The 21,227-nt window shown below is 53.3% G+C and overlaps 1 protein-coding gene and 1 long non-coding RNA gene across 2 annotated transcripts in view; one reads left to right on the top strand and one right to left on the bottom strand.

Moving 5' to 3' along the window:
• LOC147748871 (uncharacterized) overlaps nt 1-21,227 on the top strand; it is a 1,009,512-nt gene that overhangs the window by 319,471 nt on the left and 668,814 nt on the right. The gene's annotated exons all lie outside the window — the stretch shown is intronic.
• Nucleotides 1-21,227, bottom strand: part of LOC147748875 (uncharacterized) — a 460,386-nt gene that overhangs the window by 231,714 nt on the left and 207,445 nt on the right. The gene's annotated exons all lie outside the window — the stretch shown is intronic.

The following is a 21,227-nucleotide window of genomic DNA, read 5'->3' as shown; positions in this document are numbered from 1 at the left end:
GCACTCACTGTCACTCTGCTGTCATTCTGCACTCACTGTCACTCTGCACTGCATTCTGCACTCACTGTCACTCTGCACTCACTGTCACTCTGCACTCACTGCCACTCTGCACTCACTCTGCACTCACTGTCACTCTACACTCACTCTGCACTCACTGTCACTCTGCACTCACTGTCACTCTGCACTCACTGTCACTCTGCAGTCACTGTCACTCTGCAGTCACTGTCACTCTGCAATCACTGTCACTCTGCAATCACTGTCACTGCAATCACTCACTCTGCACTCACTGTCACTCTGCACTCACTGCCACTCTGAACTCACTGTCACTGTGCGCTCAGTCTGCACTTACTGTCACTCGCTGTCACTCTGCACTCACTGTCACTCTGCACTGCAGTCTGCACTCAGTGTCACTCTGCACTCACTGTCACTCTGCACTCACTGTCACTCTGCAGTCACTGTCACTCTGCAATCACTATCTCTGCAATCACTGTCACTCTGCACTGCAGTCTGCACTCACTGTCACTCTGCACTCACTCTGCACTCACTGTCACTCTGCACTCACTTTTACTTGCTGTCACTCTGCACTCACTGTCTTTCTGCACTCACTGTCACTCTGCACTCACTGTCACTGTGCACTCAGTCTGCACTCACTGTCACTCTGCACTCACTGTCACTCTGCACTCACTGTCACTCTGCACTCACTGTCACTCTGCACTCACTGTCACTCTGCTGTCACTCTGCACTCACTGTCACTCTGCTGTCACTCTGCACTCATTGTCACTCTGCACTCACTGTCACTCTGCACTCACTGTCACTCTGCACTCACTCTGCACTCGCTGTCACTCGTTGTCACTCTGCACTCACTGTCACTCTACACTCACTGTCACTCTCTGTCACTCTGCAATCACTGTCACTGCACTCACTGTCACTCACTGTCACTCTGCACTCACTGTCACTCTGCACTCACTGTCACTCTACATTCACTCTGCACTCACTGTCACTCTGCAGTCACTGTCACTCTGCAGTCACTGTCACTCTGCACTCGCTGTCACTCTGCACTCGCTGTCACTCTGCAATCACTGTCACTCTGCAATCACTGTCACTCGGCACTTACTGTCACTCGGCACTTACTGTCACTCTGCACTCACTGTCACTCTGCACTCACTGTCACTCTGCACTGCAGTCTGCACTCACTGTCACTCTGCACTCACTGTCACTCTGCACTCACTGTCACTTGACTGTCACTCTGCACTCTCTGTCACTCTGCAATCACTGTCACTCTGCACTCACTGTCACTGCACTCACTGTCACTCACTGTCACTCTGCACTCACTGTCACTCTGCACTCACTGTCACTCTACATTCACTCTGCACTCACTGTCACTCTGCAGTCACTGTCACTCTGCAGTCACTGTCACTCTGCACTCGCTGTCACTCTGCACTCGCTGTCACTCTGCAATCACTGTCACTCTGCAATCACTGTCACTCGGCACTTACTGTCACTCGGCACTTACTGTCACTCTGCACTCACTGTCACTCTGCACTCACTGTCACTCTGCACTGCAGTCTGCACTCACTGTCACTCTGCACTCACTGTCACTCTGCACTCACTGTCACTTGACTGTCACTCTGCACTCACTGTCACTCTGCACTCACTGTCACTCTGCACTCACTGCCACTCTGCACTCACTGTCACTGTGCGCGCAGTCTGCACTTACTGTCACTCGCTGTCACTCTGCACTCACTGTCACTCGCTGTCACTCTGCACTCACTGTCACTCTGCACTGCAGTCTGCACTCAGTGTCACTCTGCACTCACAGTCACTCTGCACTCACTGTCACTTTGCACTCACTGTCACTCTGCTGTCACTCTACACTCACTGTCACTCGTTGTCACTCTGAAATCACTGTCACTCTGCACTCACTGTCACTATGCACTCACTCTTCACTCACTGTCACTCTGCACTCAATCTGCACTCACTGTCACTCTGCACTCACTGTCACTCTGCACTCAGTCTGCACTCACTGTCACTCTGCACTCACTGCACTCACTGTCACTCTGCACTCAGTCTGCACTCACTGTCACTCTGCACTAACTGTCACTCTGCACTCACTATCTCTGCACTCACTGTCACTCTGCACTTACTCTGCACTCACTGTCACTCTGCACGCACTGTCACTCTGCACTCACTGTCACTCTGCACTCACTGTCACTCTACTCTCACTGTCAGTCGCTGTCACTCTGCACTCACTGTCACTCTGCACTCACTGTCACTCTGCACTCACTGTCACTCTTCACTCACTGTCACTCTACACTCACTGTCACTCGCTGTCACTCTGCAATCACTGTCACTCTGCACTCACTGTCACTCTACACTCACTCTACACTCACTCTACACTCACTTTCACTCTGCACTCACTGTCACTCTGCACTCACACTCACTGTCACTCGCTGTCACTCTGCAATCACTGTCACTCTGCAATCACTGTCACTCTGCACTCACTGTCTCTCTGCTGTCACTCTGCTCTCACTGTCACTCTGCACTCACTGTCACTCTGCACTCAGTCTGCACTCACTGTCACTCTGCACTCACTCTGCACTCTTTGTTACTTTGCAGTCACTGTCACTCTGCACTCACTGTCACTCTGCAGTCACTGTCACTCTGCACTGCAGTCTGCACTCACTGTCACTCTGCACTCACTGTCACTCTGCACTCACTGTCACTTGACTGTCACTCTGCACTCACTGTCACTCTGCACTCACTGTCACTCTGCACTCACTGCCACTCTGAACTCACTGTGCGCTCAGTCTGCACTTACTGTCACTCGCTGTCACTCTGCACTCACTGTCACTCGCTGTCACTCTGCTCTCACTGTCACTCTGCACTCACTGTCACTCTGCACTCAGTCTGCACTCACTGTCACTCTGCACTCACTCTGCACTCTTTGTTACTTTGCACTCACTGTCACTCTGCACTCACTGTCACTTTGCACTCACTGTCACTCTGCTGTCACTCTACACTCACTGTCACTCGTTGTCACTCTGAAATCACTGTCACTCTGCACTCACTGTCACTCTGCACTCACTGTCACTCTGCACTCACTCTGCACTCACTGTCACTCTGCACTCAGTCTGCACTCACTGTCACTCTGCACTAACTGTCACTCTGCACTCACTATCTCTGCACTCACTGTCACTCGGCACTTACTCTGCACTCACTGTCACTCTGCACTCACTGTCACTCTGCACTCACTGTCACTCTTCACTCACTGTCACTCTACACTCACTGTCACTCGCTGTCACTCTGCAATCACTGTCACTCTGCACTCACTGTCACTCTACACTCACTCTACACTCACTTTCACTCTGCACTCACTGTCACTCTGCACTCACACTCACTGTCACTCGCTGTCACTCTGCAATCACTGTCACTCTGCAATCACTGTCACTCTGCACTCACTGTCACTGCTGTCACTCTGCACTCACTGTCACTCACTGTCACTCTGCACTCACTGTCACTCTGCACTCAGTCTGCACTCACTGTCACTCTGCACTCACTCTGCACTCTTTGTTACTCTACACTCACTCTACACTCACTCTGCACTCACTGTCACTCTGCATTCACTGTCACTCTGCACTCACTGTCACTCTGCAGTCACTGTCACTCTGCAGTCACTGTCACTCTGCAGTCACTGTCACTCTGCAGTCACTATCTCTGCACTCGCTGTCACTCTGCAATCACTGTCACTCTGCAATCACTGTCACTCTGCACTCACTGTCACTCTGCTGTCACTCTGCACTCACTGTCACTCTGCACTCACTGTCACTCTGCTGTCACTCTGCACTCACTGTCACTCTGCACTCACTGTCACTCTGCTGTCACTCTGCACTCACTGTCACTCTGCACTCACTCTGCACTCCCTGTCACTCTGCACTCACTCTGCACTCACTGTCACTCTGCAGTCACTGTCACTCTGCAGTCACTGTCACTGTGCACTCAGTCTGCACTCGCTGTCACTCGTCACTCTGCACTCACTGTCACTCTACACTCACTGTCACTCTCTGTCACTCTGCACTCACTGTCACTGCACTCACTGTCACTCACTGTCACTCTGCACTCACTGTCACTCTGCACTCACTCTGCACTCACTGTCACTCTACATTCACTCTGCACTCACTGTCAGTCTGCATTCACTGTCACTCTGCACTCACTGTCACTCTGCAGTCACTGTCACTCTGCAGTCACTGTCACTCTGCACTCGCTGTCACTCTGCACTCGCTGTCACTCTGCAATCACTGTCACTCTGCACTCACTGTCACTGCAATCACTGTCACTCTGCAGTCACTGTCACTCTGCACTGCAGTCTGCACTCACTGTCACTCTGCACTCAGTCACTCTGCACTCACTGTCACTTGACTGTCACTCTGCACTCACTGTCACTCTGCACTCACTGTCACTCTGCTGTCACTATGCCCTCACTGTCACTCTGCACTCACTCTGCACTCACTGTCACTCTACACTCACTGTCACTCTGCACTCACTGTCACTCTGCACTCACTGTCACTCTGCAGGCACTATCTCTGCACTCGCTGTCACTATCTCTGCACTCGCTGTCACTCTGCAATCACTGTCACTCTGCAATCACTGTCACTGCAATCACTGTCACTGCAATCACTGTCACTCTGCACTCACTGTCACTCTGCACTCACTGTCACTCTGCACTCACTGTCACAGCACTCACTGTCACTCTGCAGTCACTGTCACTCTGCAGTCACTATCTCTGCAATTACTATCACTCTGCAATCACTGTCACTCTGCAATCACTGTCACTGCAGTCTGCACTCACTCTGCACTCACTGTCACTCTGCACTCACTCTGCACTCACTTTCACTTGCTGTCACTCTGCACTCACTATCACTTTGCGCTCACTGTCACTCTGCACTCACTGTCACTCTGCACTCACTGTCACTCTGCACTCACTGTCACTCTACACTCACTGTCACTACACTCACTGTCACTCTGCAATCACTGTCACTCTGCAATCACTGTCACTCTGCACCCACTGTCACTCTGCACTCACTGTCACTCTGCTGTCACTCTGCACTCACTGTCACTCACTGTCACTCTGCACTCACTGTCACTCTGCACTCAGTCTGCACTCACTGTCACTCTGCACTCCCTCTGCACTCACTGTCACTCTACACTCACTCTGCACTCACTGTCACTCTGCATTCACTGTCACTCTGCAGTCACTGTCACTCTGCACTCACTGTCACTCTACACTCACTGTCACTCTGCAGTCACTGTCACTCTGCAGTCACTGTCACTCTGCAGTCACTGTCACTCTGCAGTCACTGTCACTCAGCACTCGCTGTCACTCTGCAATCACTGTCACTCTGCAATCACTGTCACTCTGCACTCACTGTCACTCTACACTCACTCTACACTATCTCCGCAATCACTGTCACTCTACACTCACTGTCACTCGCTGTCACTCTGCAATCACTGTCACTCTGCACTCACTGTCACTCTACACTCACTCTGCACTCACTTTCACTCTGCACTCACTGTCACTCTGCACTCAAACTCACTGTCACTCGCTGTCACTCTGCACTCACTGTCACTCTGCACTCACTGTCACTCTGCACTCACTGTCACTCTGCACTCACTGTCACTCTGCTGTCACTCTGCACTCACTGTCACTCACTGTCACTCTGCACTCACTCTGCACTCACTCTGCACTCACTGTCACTCTACACTCACTCTACACTCACTCTGCACTCACTGTCACTCTGCATTCACTGTCACTCTGCACTCACTGTCACTGCACTCACTGTCACTCTGCAGTCACTGTCACTCTGCAGTTACTGTCACTCTGCAGTCACTATCTCTGCACTCGCTGTCACTCTGCAATTACTGTCACTCTGCAATCACTGTCACTCTGCAGTCACTGTCACTTTGCAGTCACTATCTCTGCAATCACTGTCACTCTGCAATCACTGTCACTCTGCAATCACTGTCACTCTGCACTCACTCTGCACTCACTGTCACTCTGCACTCACTGTCACTCTGCACTCACTGTCACTCTGCACTCGCTGTCACTCTGCAATCACTGTCACTCTGCAATCACTGTCACTCGGCACTCACTGTCACTCTGCACTCACTGTCACTCTGCACTCACTGTCACTCTGCACTCACTGTCACTCTGCTTTCACTGCACTCACTGTCACTCTGCACTCACTCTGCACTCACTGTCACTCTGCACTCACTGTCACTTGCTGTCACTCTGCGCTCACTGTCACTCTGCACTCAGTCTGCACTCACTGTCACTCTGCACTCACTGTCACTCTGCTGTCACTCTGCACTCACTGTCACTCTGCTGTCACTCTGCACTCACTGTCACTCGCTGTCACTCTGCACTCACTGTCACTTACTGTCACTCTGCACTCACACTCACTCGCTGTCACTCTGCAATCACTGTCACTCTAGTCTCACTGTCACTCGCTGTCACTCTGCAATCACTGTCACTCTGCACTCACTGTAACTCTGCACTCACACTCACTGTCACTTGCTGTCACTCTGCAATCACTGTCACTCTGCAATCACTGTCACTTTGCTGTCACTCTGCACTCACTGTCACTCTGCACTCACTGTCACTCTGCACTCAGTCTGCACTCACTGTCACTCGCTGTCACTCTGCACTCACTGTAACTCTGCACTCACTGTCACTCTGCACTCACTGTCACTCTGCACTCACTGTCACTCTGCACTCACTGTCACTCTGCACTCACTCTGCACTCACTGTCACTCGCTGTCACTCTGCACTCACTGTCACTCTGCACTCACTGTCACTCTGCACTCACTCTGCACTCACTGTCACTCTACACTCACTCTACACTCACTCTGGTCTCACTGTCACTCTGCATTCACTGTCACTCTGCACTCATTGTCACTCTGCACTCACTGTCACTCTGCAGTCACTGTCACTCTACAGTCACTATCTCTGCACTCGCTGTCACTCTGCAATTACTGTCACTCTGCAATCACTGTCACTCTGCAGTCACTGTCACTTTGCAGTCACTATCTCTGCAATCACTGTCACTCTGCACTCACTGTCACTCTGCACTCACTGTCACTCTGCACTCACTGTCACTCTGCACTCACTGTCAATCTGCACTAACTCTGCACTCACTGTCACTCTGCACTCACTCTGCACTCACTTTCACTTGCTGTCACTCTGCACTCACTGTCACTCTGCACTCAATGTCACTGTGCACTCAGTCTGCACTCACTGTCACTCGCTGTTACTCTGCACTCACTGTCACTCTGCACTCACTGTCACTCTGCACTCACTGTCACTCTGCTGTCATTCTGCACTCACTGTCACTCTGCACTGCATTCTGCACTCACTGTCACTCTGCACTCACTGTCACTCTGCATTCACTGTCACTCTGCACTCACTGTCACTCTGCACTCACTGTCACTCTGCAGTCACTGTCACTCTGCAGTCACTGTCACTCTGCAATCACTGTCACTCTGCAATCACTGTCACTGCAATCACTCACTCTGCACTCACTGTCACTCTGCACTCACTGCCACTCTGAACTCACTGTCACTGTGCGCTCAGTCTGCACTTACTGTCACTCGCTGTCACTCTGCACTCACTGTCACTCTGCACTGCAGTCTGCACTCAGTGTCACTCTGCACTCACTGTCACTCTGCACTCACTGTCACTCTGCAGTCACTGTCACTCTGCAATCACTATCTCTGCAATCACTGTCACTCTGCACTGCAGTCTGCACTCACTGTCACTCTGCACTCACTCTGCACTCACTGTCACTCTGCACTCACTGTCTTTCTGCACTCACTGTCACTCTGCACTCACTGTCTTTCTGCACTCACTGTCACTCTGCACTCACTGTCACTGTGCACTCAGTCTGCACTCACTGTCACTCTGCACTCACTGTCACTCTGCACTCACTGTCACTCTGCACTCACTGTCACTCTGCACTCACTGTCACTCTGCACTCACTGTCACTCTGCACTCACTGTCACTCTGCTGTCACTCTGCACTCACTGTCACTCTGCTGTCACTCTGCACTCATTGTCACTCTGCACTCACTGTCACTCTGCACTCACTGTCACTCTGCACTCACTCTGCACTCCCTGTCACTCTGCACTCACTCTGCACTCACTGTCACTCTGCACTCACTGTCACTCTGCAGTCACTGTCGCTGTGCACTCAGTCTGCACTCGCTGTCACTCGTTGTCACTCTGCACTCACTGTCACTCTACACTCACTGTCACTCTCTGTCACTCTGCAATCACTGTCACTCTGCACTCACTGTCACTGCACTCACTGTCACTCACTGTCACTCTGCACTCACTGTCACTGCACTCACTGTCACTCTACATTCACTCTGCACTCACTGTCACTCTGCAGTCACTGTCACTCTGCAGTCACTGTCACTCTGCAGTCACTGTCACTCTGCACTCGCTGTCACTCTGCACTCGCTGTCACTCTGCAATCACTGTCACTCTGCAATCACTGTCACTCGGCACTTACTGTCACTCTGCACTCACTGTCACTCTGCACTCACTGTCACTCTGCACTGCAGTCTGCACTCACTGTCACTCTGCACTCACTGTCACTCTGCACTCACTGTCACTTGACTGTCACTCTGCACTCACTGTCACTCTGCACTCACTGTCACTCTGCACTCACTGCCACTCTGCACTCACTGTCACTGTGCGCGCAGTCTGCACTTACTGTCACTCGCTGTCACTCTGCACTCACTGTCACTCGCTGTCACTCTGCACTCACTGTCACTCTGCACTCACTGTCACTCTGCTGTCACTCTGCACTCACAGTCACTCTGCACTCACTGTCACTTTGCACTCACTGTCACTCTGCTGTCACTCTACACTCACTGTCACTCGTTGTCACTCTGAAATCACTGTCACTCTGCACTCACTGTCACTATGCACTCACTCTTCACTCACTGTCACTCTGCACTCAATCTGCACTCACTGTCACTCTGCACTCACTGTCACTCTGCACTCAGTCTGCACTCACTGTCACTCTGCACTCACTGCACTCACTGTCACTCTGCACTCAGTCTGCACTCACTGTCACTCTGCACTAACTGTCACTCTGCACTCACTATCTCTGCACTCACTGTCACTCTGCACTTACTCTGCACTCACTGTCACTCTGCACTCACTGTCACTCTGCACTCACTGTCACTCTGCACTCACTGTCACTCTACTCTCACTGTCAGTCGCTGTCACTCTGCACTCACTGTCACTCTGCACTCACTGTCACTCTGCACTCACTGTCACTCTTCACTCACTGTCACTCTACACTCACTGTCACTCGCTGTCACTCTGCAATCACTGTCACTCTGCACTCACTGTCACTCTACACTCACTCTACACTCACTTTCACTCTGCACTCACTGTCACTCTGCACTCACACTCACTGTCACTCGCTGTCACTCTGCAATCACTGTCACTCTGCAATCACTGTCACTCTGCACTCACTGTCTCTCTGCTGTCACTCTGCTCTGTCACTCTGCACTCACTGTCACTCTGCACTCAGTCTGCACTCACTGTCACTCTGCACTCACTCTGCACTCTTTGTTACTTTGCAGTCACTGTCACTCTGCACTCACTGTCACTCTGCAGTCACTGTCACTCTGCACTGCAGTCTGCACTCACTGTCACTCTGCACTCACTGTCACTTGACTGTCACTCTGCACTCACTGTCACTCTGCACTCACTGTCACTCTGCACTCACTGCCACTCTGAACTCACTGTGCGCTCAGTCTGCACTTACTGTCACTCGCTGTCACTCTGCACTCACTGTCACTCGCTGTCACTCTGCACTCACTGTCACTCTGCACTGCAGTCTGCACTCAGTGTCACTCTGCACTCACTGTCACTCTGCACTCACTGTCACTTTGCACTCACTGTCACTCTGCTGTCACTCTACACTCACTGTCACTCGTTGTCACTCTGAAATCACTGTCACTCTGCACTCACTGTCACTCTGCACTCACTGTCACTCTGCACTCACTGTCACTCTGCACTCACTCTGCACTCACTGTCACTCTGCACTCAGTCTGCACTCACTGTCACTCTGCACTAACTGTCACTCTGCACTCACTATCTCTGCACTCACTGTCACTCGGCACTTACTCTGCACTCACTGTCACTCTGCACTCACTGTCACTCTGCACTCACTGTCACTCTTCACTCACTGTCACTTTACACTCACTGTCACTCGCTGTCACTCTGCAATCACTGTCACTCTGCACTCACTGTCACTCTACACTCACTCTACACTCACTTTCACTCTGCACTCACTGTCACTCTGCACTCACACTCACTGTCACTCGCTGTCACTCTGCAATCACTGTCACTCTGCAATCACTGTCACTCTGCACTCACTGTCACTGCTGTCACTCTGCACTCACTGTCACTCACTGTCACTCTGCACTCACTGTCACTCTGCACTCAGTCTGCACTCACTGTCACTCTGCACTCACTCTGCACTCTTTGTTACTCTACACTCACTCTACACTCACTCTGCACTCACTGTCACTCTGCATTCACTGTCACTCTGCACTCACTGTCACTCTGCAGTCACTGTCACTCTGCAGTCACTGTCACTCTGCAGTCACTGTCACTCTGCAGTCACTATCTCTGCACTCGCTGTCACTCTGCAATCACTGTCACTCTGCAATCACTGTCACTCTGCACTCACTGTCACTCTGCTGTCACTCTGCACTCACTGTCACTCTGCTGTCACTCTGCACTCACTGTCACTCTGCACTCACTGTCACTCTGCTGTCACTCTGCACTCACTGTCACTCTGCACTCACTGTCACTCTGCTGTCACTCTGCACTCAATGTCACTCTGCACTCACTGTCACTCTGCACTCACTCTGCACTCCCTGTCACTCTGCACTCACTCTGCACTCACTGTCACTCTGCAGTCACTGTCACTCTGCAGTCACTGTCACTGTGCACTCAGTCTGCACTCGCTGTCACTCGTCACTCTGCACTCACTGTCACTCTACACTCACTGTCACTCTCTGTCACTCTGCACTCACTGTCACTGCACTCACTGTCACTCACTGTCACTCTGCACTCACTGTCACTCTGCACTCACTCTGCACTCACTGTCACTCTACATTCACTCTGCACTCACTGTCAGTCTGCATTCACTGTCACTCTGCAGTCACTGTCACTCTGCAGTCACTGTCACTCTGCAGTCACTGTCACTCTGCACTCGCTGTCACTCTGCACTCGCTGTCACTCTGCAATCACTGTCACTCTGCACTCACTGTCACTCTGCACTCACTGTCACTCTGCACTCACTGTCACTCTGCACTGCAGTCTGCACTCACTGTCACTCTGCACTCAGTCACTCTGCACTCACTGTCACTTGACTGTCACTCTGCACTCACTGTCACTCTGCACTCACTGTCACTCTGCACTCACTGTCACTCTGCACTCACTGTCACTCTGCACTCACTGTCACTTGACTGTCACTCTGCACTCACTGTCACTCTGCACTCACTGTCACTCTGCACTCACTGTCACTCTACACTCACTCTACACTCACTTTCACTCTGCACTCACTGTCACTCTGCACTCACACTCACTGTCACTCGCTGTCACTCTGCAATCACTGTCACTCTGCAATCACTGTCACTCTGCACTCACTGTCACTCTGCTGTCACTCTGCACTCACTGTCACTCTGCACTCACTGTCACTCTGCACTCAGTCTGCACTCACTGTCACTCTGCACTCACTCTGCACTCTTTGTTACTCTGCAGTCACTGTCACTCTGCACTCACTGTCACTCTGCAGTCACTGTCACTCTGCACTGTCACTCTGCACTCACTGTCACTCTGCACTCACTGTCACTCTGCACTCACTGTCACTTGACTGTCACTCTGCACTCACTGTCACTCTGCACTCACTGTCACTCTGCACTCACTGCCACTCTGAACTCACTGTCACTGTGCGCTCAGTCTGCACTTACTGTCACTCGCTGTCACTCTGCACTCACTGTCACTCGCTGTCACTCTGCACTCACTGTCACTCTGCACTGCAGTCTGCACTCAGTGTCACTCTACACTCACTGTCACTCTGCACTCACTGTCACTTTACACTCACTGTCACTCTGCTGTCACTCTACACTCACTGTCACTCGTTGTCACTCTGAAATCACTGTCACTCTGCACTCACTGTCACTATGCACTCACTCTTCACTCACTGTCACTCTGCACTCAATCTGCACTCACTGTCACTCTGCACTCACTGTCACTCTGCACTCACTGTCACTCTGCACTCACTCTGCACTCACTGTCACTCTGCACTCAGTCTGCACTCACTGTCACTCTGCACTAACTGTCACTCTGCACTCACTATCCCTGCACTCACTGTCACTCGGCACTTACTCTGCACTCGTATTCGTATTCAAAAACTTTATTCGATACATAAAATGAATCATAAAAGTATTGAACATACAATTCATCTTGCCTTTAGAAGAGGAGCTAAATTAAAAGACACATTTATACCAATTAAAAAAGACATGATGATAACGGTAATAAAAATACAGAAAAGGATTTACAATTATACAGAAAAGGATTTGCAATTATAAGATTTTTTCTAAAATTTCTATACATGTGGTGCTACCCATAATTCTTCATAATCTTTAGGGAGATCCTAATGAAATTTAACATTGCACAGCAGATTCCCACAGAGGATAGTGATGACAAATACTCATACCCTTCCTTATAAGTGCAAGGTTGCCTTCCCTTCAAGATTGGCTTGATAAACCGGAGTCTTGGCTCTTTGTACAATGAGCAAAAAAGGACCAGATGTAAGGTACTTTGCCTATCCCTATTGTTACAAGGACAAGGGGGCAGTCTCTCACCCCAGCCCCCTTGTTTCCGAAAGGCAAGTAAGAAATGGAGAATCTCCAGTCTAAACCTTGTTAAAAGGAATCTCCATTGCACATTAAGGGTAAATGTTAAATAGAACTGTGGTTGGGGTTTACAGGCATGAGTAGTACCAATATCCATTACATTGTCCGTTGAAGGCTGATTCACTGTCTTTAGATACTTTGCCTTTATGTCCACCTTGTAATTCCCCCCGATTTTTCCAGGGTTGTAAAAATAGGAACCAAGTTCAATTTTGTTCAACATATTACAGACATAGGACAACCAGGGGATCTGTTTTGAGTTTTCTAAAGTCATGCAATCGGTAATAATTTCTTTGGTTAATTGCAGGTCTTCAGATTGCCAAATTTTACCCCATAACAGCAAAGGGGACAAGCGGATTGTATCGGAAACGCTAACCATACCGATTTCATTATGGCAGAAATTGTTTGAGGTACTTTTTGGTACTGACAAGACCCTTTTTATGAAGTTATTTTCCACCACCTGTATTGCGGCAGGCGATTCGGTCCCCCACACCCCTGCCCCGTAAGTGGCTACAGATAGGCATTTTGAGGTATAAAGGGTTCTGAGATGCATGATGTGCTTTTGCCCCAATTTACTACAGAAGCGGAAGATACCCTCTATCGCCCTTGTCATGTTCTGGGCTCGGGCCTTCATTACCAGTGTCCAACTTAGTTTACTATCAAACAGATTACCAAGATAGTTGAAATTATCTACTTTCCCAATTATGCGGTTGTTTACCACGAACTTCCTAATGGACGACCCCTTTGGGCCACAAGACATCACAAAGGATTTTTCAAAATTTACCTTTAGGTCTAAATCAAGCATGAATTTGTTGAATGCATCTAAACACACTTGCATGCTGTTTCCTGTCAGTGTCATTAGGACAGTATCGTCCGCATACGAAAGCATAGGAATGCTTTTACCATTAAGTTTTGGGAAGTCACAGCCCTGATTTAATAGGTACTGTTCTAATCCATTTGTATAAACCAAGAAGAGGAAAGGCGCTGTTAGACGGACCGGGAGGGTCGGCCGAGATTACGGGGAGAGGTCTCCAGGGAGAGCCGTCTCCAACGACTGTACAGACAAGTAACTTCCCCCCCACAGACGGACACCACACAAGATTGAAGGTTAACGAGACTTTATATGCAATTCTTAGGTTACGTTGGTATGATACAAGGAGGTCTGGACTCAGGGGTCCCCTCGATTCTAGTCTTTGGTTGAGGAAAGGGGTAGCGGGACAGTCTTAGTTACCAATGAGTACAAAATAGCTCTCAATCCTCGAGCTCGGCGTTCTAGATGATCGGGCCGTGGAGGAGCCAAGCAGGTCCCGAGATGGATGAAGGAAGGACGACGGTCCGCGGCGGAGCCTGCAGGTCCCGGTGAAAGATGACGGTTACAACGGTCCGCGGCCACGCCAGCAGATCCCGACGACGATGAAGGATGAAGGTTACGACGGCCGTGGCAGCGCCAACAGGCAGGATGATGGTGCACAGGACAGAGCTACGGCAGCGCCAGTAGTCCGTCCAGGATGAGTTCCTCTTTACGTCTCTCGACTCCAAGATACAACTGCCTTCCTGCTCTGGAGCTGCCCCAGTTATAGGGCTGGTGTGCTTTGATGTCCGGACCCTCGCACTTGGAGGTCGGGAGGTCCGGGATGAGGGAGTCCAGACACCCAGCAGGGGGGTGGAGCCAGCGCCCGGGGAGGCGATGGGCGAGCGGCACTTGGCGGGGGAGGGCCATCGGCACCTCTTTCTCCCATTGACTTGCCAAGTAGCCCGCTCACCTCCTGGGTGGAGGGTGGTGCCGGAATGTCTGAGGCCGGGCTAGGCCCCGGGTTGAGGTCGATCGGGGGCCAGGCGGCCTCGTGGTGAAGTGTCCAAGATGGCGGCCCGGGCTGGGCGCGTGGGCCGGCAGTGGATCGGATCCACGAGGTTAACGTGCTCGGGGGCAGGGGTCCCTGAGGGGACGGAGGACGTGCAACGGTGGTGTGTGGTGCTTGCGTGACCGGGCTCGGGCCTGGTGGAGCCGGGGGAGAGCGGCCCTTCATGTGGCCTGTCCAACATGCGTCCCCCCCAGCTGAAGGCGGGGAGAGTTACCCATCCTCTTGGGGACTCTCCTCGTCGAGGCGGAAAAACCGGGACAGGCCATCCGCGTTGGCGTGGTCTGACCCAGGCCGGTGTTCGACTGTGAAGTCCATACCTTGCAAGGAGATGGACCAGCGTAGCAACTTTGGGTTTTCCCCCCGCATATGCATCAGCCACTGCAGGGGTCGGTGGTCGGTCTGCACCCGAAAGTGGGTGCCAAAAAGGTAGGGCCGGAGCTTCTTGAGGGCCCATACCACAGCGAAGGCTTCCCTCTCTATGGTGCTCCAGCGTTGCTCCCGTGGTAGGAGTCTCCGGCTGATGAAGGCCACCGGTTGATCAAGGCCTTCGGTGTTCACTTGAGACAGGACCGCTCCAATGCCCTGGTCGGAGGCGTCCGTCTGGACGACGAACTCCCGGCTGTAGTCTGGGGCCTGGAGCACAGGAGCGGAACACATGGCGGCCTTCAACTGTTCGAATGCCGCTTGACACTCTGGGGTCCAGTTCACCTTTTTGGGCTGATTCTTTGACGTGAGTTCGGTGAGAGGCCCCACTATGGTACCATAGTCTTTCACGAACCTTCGGTAATAGCCCGTGAGGCCCAGGAAGGCTCGTACCTCGGTTTGGGTGATAGGGGGCTGCCAGTCCTGGATGGCGGCAATTTTCAGCTGTAGAGGGGCCACTAGGCCGCTTCCCACCTGGTGTCCGAGGTAGGTCACAGACCCTTGTCCAATTTGACACTTGCTGGCCTTGATCGTGAGGCCAGCTCGCTGAAGGGCTTGCAGCACTGCTCGGAGGTGGTGGAGGTGCTCGGTCCAATGGTGGCTGTACACAGCGATGTCGTCTAGGTAGGCGGCGCTGAACCCTTCGAGCCCCGCCAGGACCTGATTGACGAGCCGTTGGAAAGTCGCTGGGGCATTCTTCATGCCGAAGGGCATGACCGTAAAATGGTAGTGACCATCGGCGGTGGAGAAGGCAGAACGTTCCTGTGCTCGGGGGGTGAGGCCGATCTGCCAATAACCTGCTGTCAGGTCGAAGATGCTGAGGTAGCGGGCAGCTCCCATTCGGTCGACCAGTTCATCTGCCCGGGGGATGGGATGTGCGTCCGTTCTGGTGACTTCATTCAGGCCCCGGTAGTCGACGCAGAACCGGAGTTCTGGTGTGGTTCCGGGGGCGGCTGCTTTGGGGACCAGTACGACCGGGCTGGCCCATGGGCTGTCTGAGGGCTCGATGACCCCGAGCGTGAGCATCTTAGCCACTTCCGCCTGGATGCAGGCCCGTACCCGATCAGGTACGCGGTAGGCCCGGTGGCGGATAGGAGGGCTGTCTCCGGTGTCCACATCGTGCACACACCAGGAAGTGACACCTGGGGTGAGGGAGAACAGACTGGCGAACCGTGACAGAAGGGCTTGGCACTCTTGGCGTTGTTCTCTGGTGAGGGTCTCCGAGAGTCGGACCCCATCCACGGAGCCGTCTTGCTCCTGGGTCCGCAGGAGGTCAGGGAGAGGCTCGGAGTCGTCTTCAACCCCATTGTCCGTGGCCATCAGTAGGCTGAGTTCTGTTCGTGCAAAGTGGGGTTTCAGTCTGTTGGTGTGGAGAACTCGGAGTGGGTTCCGGGAGGACTCCATATCGATCAGATAGGTGGCAGGACCCTTGCGCTCGATTACCTTGAAGGGTCCCGTCCATTTGTCTTGGAGAGCGCATGGCTCCGTGGGGGACATTACCCATACCTGTTGCCCCGGCTCGAATTCAATGGATGAGGCGTTCTGGTCATACCATTTTTTCATGTCCTCTTGACTGGCCTCTAGGTTGGCTTTTGCTAGGTCTCTGAACCGCCGGGACTGGTTGCGGAGGGTGAGGAGGTACCGGAAGACATCTGGCGGGCTCTTGGCCGGAGGCATCTCCCAGCCTTCTTTGATCAGGCTGAGCGGCCCCCGCACTGGGTGCCCATATAGCAGTTCGAATGGGCTGAAGCCTAGGGATTTCTGTGGGACCTCTCGGTAGGCGAAGAGGAGGCACGGCAGCAGCACATCCCACTGGCGACGGAGGGGCTCTTCCAATCCCCCGATCATCCCTTTTAGCGTGCGGTTGAACCGCTCAACAAGTCCGTTCCCTTGGGGGTGATAGGGGGTCGTGAATCGGTAGGTGACCCCACACTGTTGCCAGAGGGATTTCATGTATTTAGAGATAAAGTTCGTGCCTCTGTCGCTGACGACTTCTCGGGGGAACCCCACACGGGAGAAGATCCCCATCAGGGCCCGGCCGACCACTGGGGCTGTCAAGGTCCGGAGAGGAACAGCCTCAGGGTAGCGGGTGGCGTGGTCTACTAGCACCAGAATGAAGCGATGGCCTTGTTTTGTACGCGGGTCCAGGGGTCCCACAATGTCTATTCCGACCCTCTCAAATGGGGTCGTGACTACTGGAAAAGGTTGCAAGGGGGCCTTTAGTTTGCGGCCGCTCTTCCCACTGGCTTGGCACGTGGGGCAAGATCGGCAATGCTGGTGCACATCGTTTCTCATTTTGGGCCAGAAGAAGTGGGTCACTAGGCGACTGTAGGTTTTATCTTGTCCCAGGTGCCCTGCCAGGGGGACATCGTGGGCCAGGTTTAGCAGGAAGTCTCTAAAGCGGAGGGGCACTACTAGTACTCGGTTGGCCCCCAGCTCGGCGATTCGTTGCTCGCTGTACAACAGATCATTGTCCCAGTAGACCCAATGAGTTCCGGAGGTATCCCCTGCGCTTTGGGCGAGCGCTTGTTGGCGGAGTCCCTCGAGGGAGGGACAGGTCTTCTGTTCCTGGCGAAATTGTTCTTGTGTGGGTCCCCCCTCTTGGGCCCACTGGTCAAGGTTAGCGAGGTCGGAAGGTTGAGCAGGTTCGAGGGGGGTGTCATGGTCGGGGGTCTCGGCTGGGGCGACCGGAGGCGGTGGCGCCGGCCATTCTGGTTCTTCTGGGTGATGGTTGGCACGGGCGGCCATGGACCGGGTGGTGACGCATGCCCAGTCCGGGACGCCCAACATCCCCAAGTGTTCTTTTCGCTCCACGGCTGCCCACGGGGAGCTCTCCAGGTCATTTCCGAGGAGGCAGTCCACGGGGGCGTCGTCTCGGACCGTCACCTTCAACATGCCGGAGACCCCTCCCCACTCAAAGGGGACGCAGGCCATCCGACACAGACTTTCCGAGTTGTCGGCTGATCGCACAGGGCAGAGAATGTTCGGTAGATATTGTTCTGGGGTCACCAGGTGACAGCGGACGGCTGTTACACTGGCCCCGGTGTCTCGAAGGGCTTCGGCCCGTTGTCCATTGATGCTCACCCATTGGCTGTACTTCTGGGTGTTAGCGGGTAGGGGGACCCGCGGGACCATGTCTCTTCCCCCTAAGCACGCGAGAGTCATGGCGGCTGGCTCCCACTCTTGATACTCTTGCTCGTCTGTTTCTTGTTCCTCGGAGATCTGTTCTTCCCCTAGTGCCGCGGCGGCCACATGGCGGGGTTTTGGACTCTGATACTGCGGGCAGCTTGGGTCATTTGCATAGTGGCTGACTCGTTGGCATCGGTGACATGTGACATTGGCTCTGTACCCCGGTCGCGCCGGGGTGCTGCCCCGGTTGGCCGGGGGGGTGGTGCTGGTAACGGGGGCGGCCGGAGTGTTGTCTCTTCCTCGTCCTTGGCCCCCTCCTCCTCCTCCTCTGGGTCGGTGGTGACCATTGTTGTTCCTGTTCTGCTCGTAGGACCCATTCCGGCCCACTCTGGTGATCTCCCACCGGTCAGCTTCGGCTGCGAGCTGCCGGGGATCGGTTAACTTGCTGTCGAGGAGGTGTTGGCGTAGTTCAATGAAGCAATTGTTGGACAGATGTTCCCATACCATCAGATTGAACAGCTGCTCGTAGGTCGTGACGTTGTTCCCTCTGACCCAGCCTTCGAAAGCTCGGCTAAAGTACGTTACATAGTCCACCCAAGTTGTACCCGGGATGCGTGTGCAGTCTCGGAACCTCTGACGGTACATCTCGGGCGTGAGGCCATAGCGGGTGAGGAGGGCCGCTTTCATATGGTCGTAGGAGGTCATCTGGTGGTCTGGGAGTTGTAACAGGGTATCGCGGCCCTCATTGAGGAATCTGCCCCATAGGCCGGCTCCCCAATCGTTTCTATCGATCCGGTGCGCAGTCATAGCGATTTCATAGGCCTTAAACCATTGCTGGATGTCGTCCTCTCGAAAATATTCTCGGACAACATCCTTGGGGATGTGTACTTTTTTCTCCGTGGTCCCTGGGGTGTGTGGTCTCTCGGGCACCCCTAACTCTTTATTCTGCTTGCGCAGGTTGATCTCGGCTAGGTTCCGTTCGTGCTCGTATGCTAGTTTCTTTTCCTCGAGCTCCCTTTGTCTCTGTTTCTCCTCTCTTTCTTCTCGGAGACGTAGGTGCTCTAAGTTTATTTTTTGTTCGGCCAACTTGAGTTCTACGTCCATCTTGAGTCGGGCCATTTCTAGCTCGTGTAGTCGGGTTTTTTCTCTTTCTTGGATCTCGTCTTGCGAGAGACCGGTTCTTTGCCCTTCAGGGGCCGTGTTGGTTTTTTTCGCGGTGCTTTGCTCAGGGGCTTCGGCATCCCCGGTCTCTGCCCAAGATTCTAGGGCATGCTTAAAATCGTCCTTGGTGCTTAGTCCGGTGGTAGCGATACCTAGTTCGATGCAGAACTGCTTTAGTTCACGATGGCTGTACTCCTCTAGTTTTTCCATTTGGAACTTCTCAGTTGATCCGCTCTCTTTAGTTGACATTGTGGTTCGTTGTGGGGTGAGCTACTCTCTGTACGTTATGCGGTGATTCGGATCGCGCCGCTGGCCACCAATGTTAGACGGACCGGGAGGGTCGGCCGAGATTACGGGGAGAGGTCTCCAGGGAGAGCCGTCTCCAACGACTGTACAGACAAGTAACTTCCCCCCCACAGACGGACACCACACAAGATTGAAGGTTAACGAGACTTTATATGCAATTCTTAGGTTACGTTGGTATGATACAAGGAGGTCTGGACTCAGGGGTCCCCTCGATTCTAGTCTTTGGTTGAGGAAAGGGGTAGCGGGACAGTCTTAGTTACCAATGAGTACAAAATAGCTCTCAATCCTCGAGCTCGGCGTTCTAGATGATCGGGCCGTGGAGGAGCCAAGCAGGTCCCGAGATGGATGAAGGAAGGACGACGGTCCGCGGCGGAGCCTGCAGGTCCCGGTGAAAGATGACGGTTACAACGGTCCGCGGCCACGCCAGCAGATCCCGACGACGATGAAGGATGAAGGTTACGACGGCCGTGGCAGCGCCAACAGGCAGGATGATGGTGCACAGGACAGAGCTACGGCAGCGCCAGTAGTCCGTCCAGGATGAGTTCCTCTTTACGTCTCTCGACTCCAAGATACAACTGCCTTCCTGCTCTGGAGCTGCCCCAGTTATAGGGCTGGTGTGCTTTGATGTCCGGACCCTCGCACTTGGAGGTCGGGAGGTCCGGGATGAGGGAGTCCAGACACCCAGCAGGGGGGTGGAGCCAGTGCCCGGGGAGGCGATGGGCGAGCGGCACTTGGCGGGGGAGGGCCATCGGCACCTCTTTCTCCCATTGACTTGCCAAGTAGCCCGCTCACCTCCTGGGTGGAGGGTGGTGCCGGAATGTCTGAGGCCGGGCTAGGCCCCGGGTTGAGGTTGATCGGGGGCCAGGCGGCCTCGTGGTGAAGTGTCCAAGATGGCGGCCCGGGCTGGGCGCGTGGGCCGGCAGTGGATCGGATCCACGAGGTTAACGTGCTCGGGGGCAGGGGTCCCTGAGGGGACGGAGGACGTGCAACGGTGGTGTGTGGTGCTTGCGTGACCGGGCTCGGGCCTGGTGGAGCCGGGGGAGAGCGGCCCTTCATGTGGCCTGTCCAACAGGCGCCAAGATGCATCCTTGGCGCACTCCTTCAGTAGAAGGTATTGATTTCGTTGTTTCCCCTCCAGAACCAAATCTGATGGACACATTTTTTGCTTCGTGTAACCTACGGAGCAAAGTCACTAGAGGTTCCTCAAAGCCCATGTCACTCATCATCCTCCACAACTTGTTCCTGCAAACAGTATCGAAAGCGCTTGTCAAGTCCATGAAGGCCAGGTGTATGGGGGATTTTTTGGCCTTCATGTACTTGCCCATGATTAGTGCCAAGTTAAGGC

The sequence above is a fragment of the Lissotriton vulgaris genome, chromosome 1_1 (genome assembly GCF_964263255.1).
Source record: "Lissotriton vulgaris chromosome 1_1, aLisVul1.2, whole genome shotgun sequence".
NCBI lineage: Eukaryota > Metazoa > Chordata > Amphibia > Caudata > Salamandridae > Lissotriton > Lissotriton vulgaris.
The sequence above is the reverse complement of the archived record's forward strand: the minus strand, read 5'-3'. Positions and strand labels throughout refer to the sequence as shown.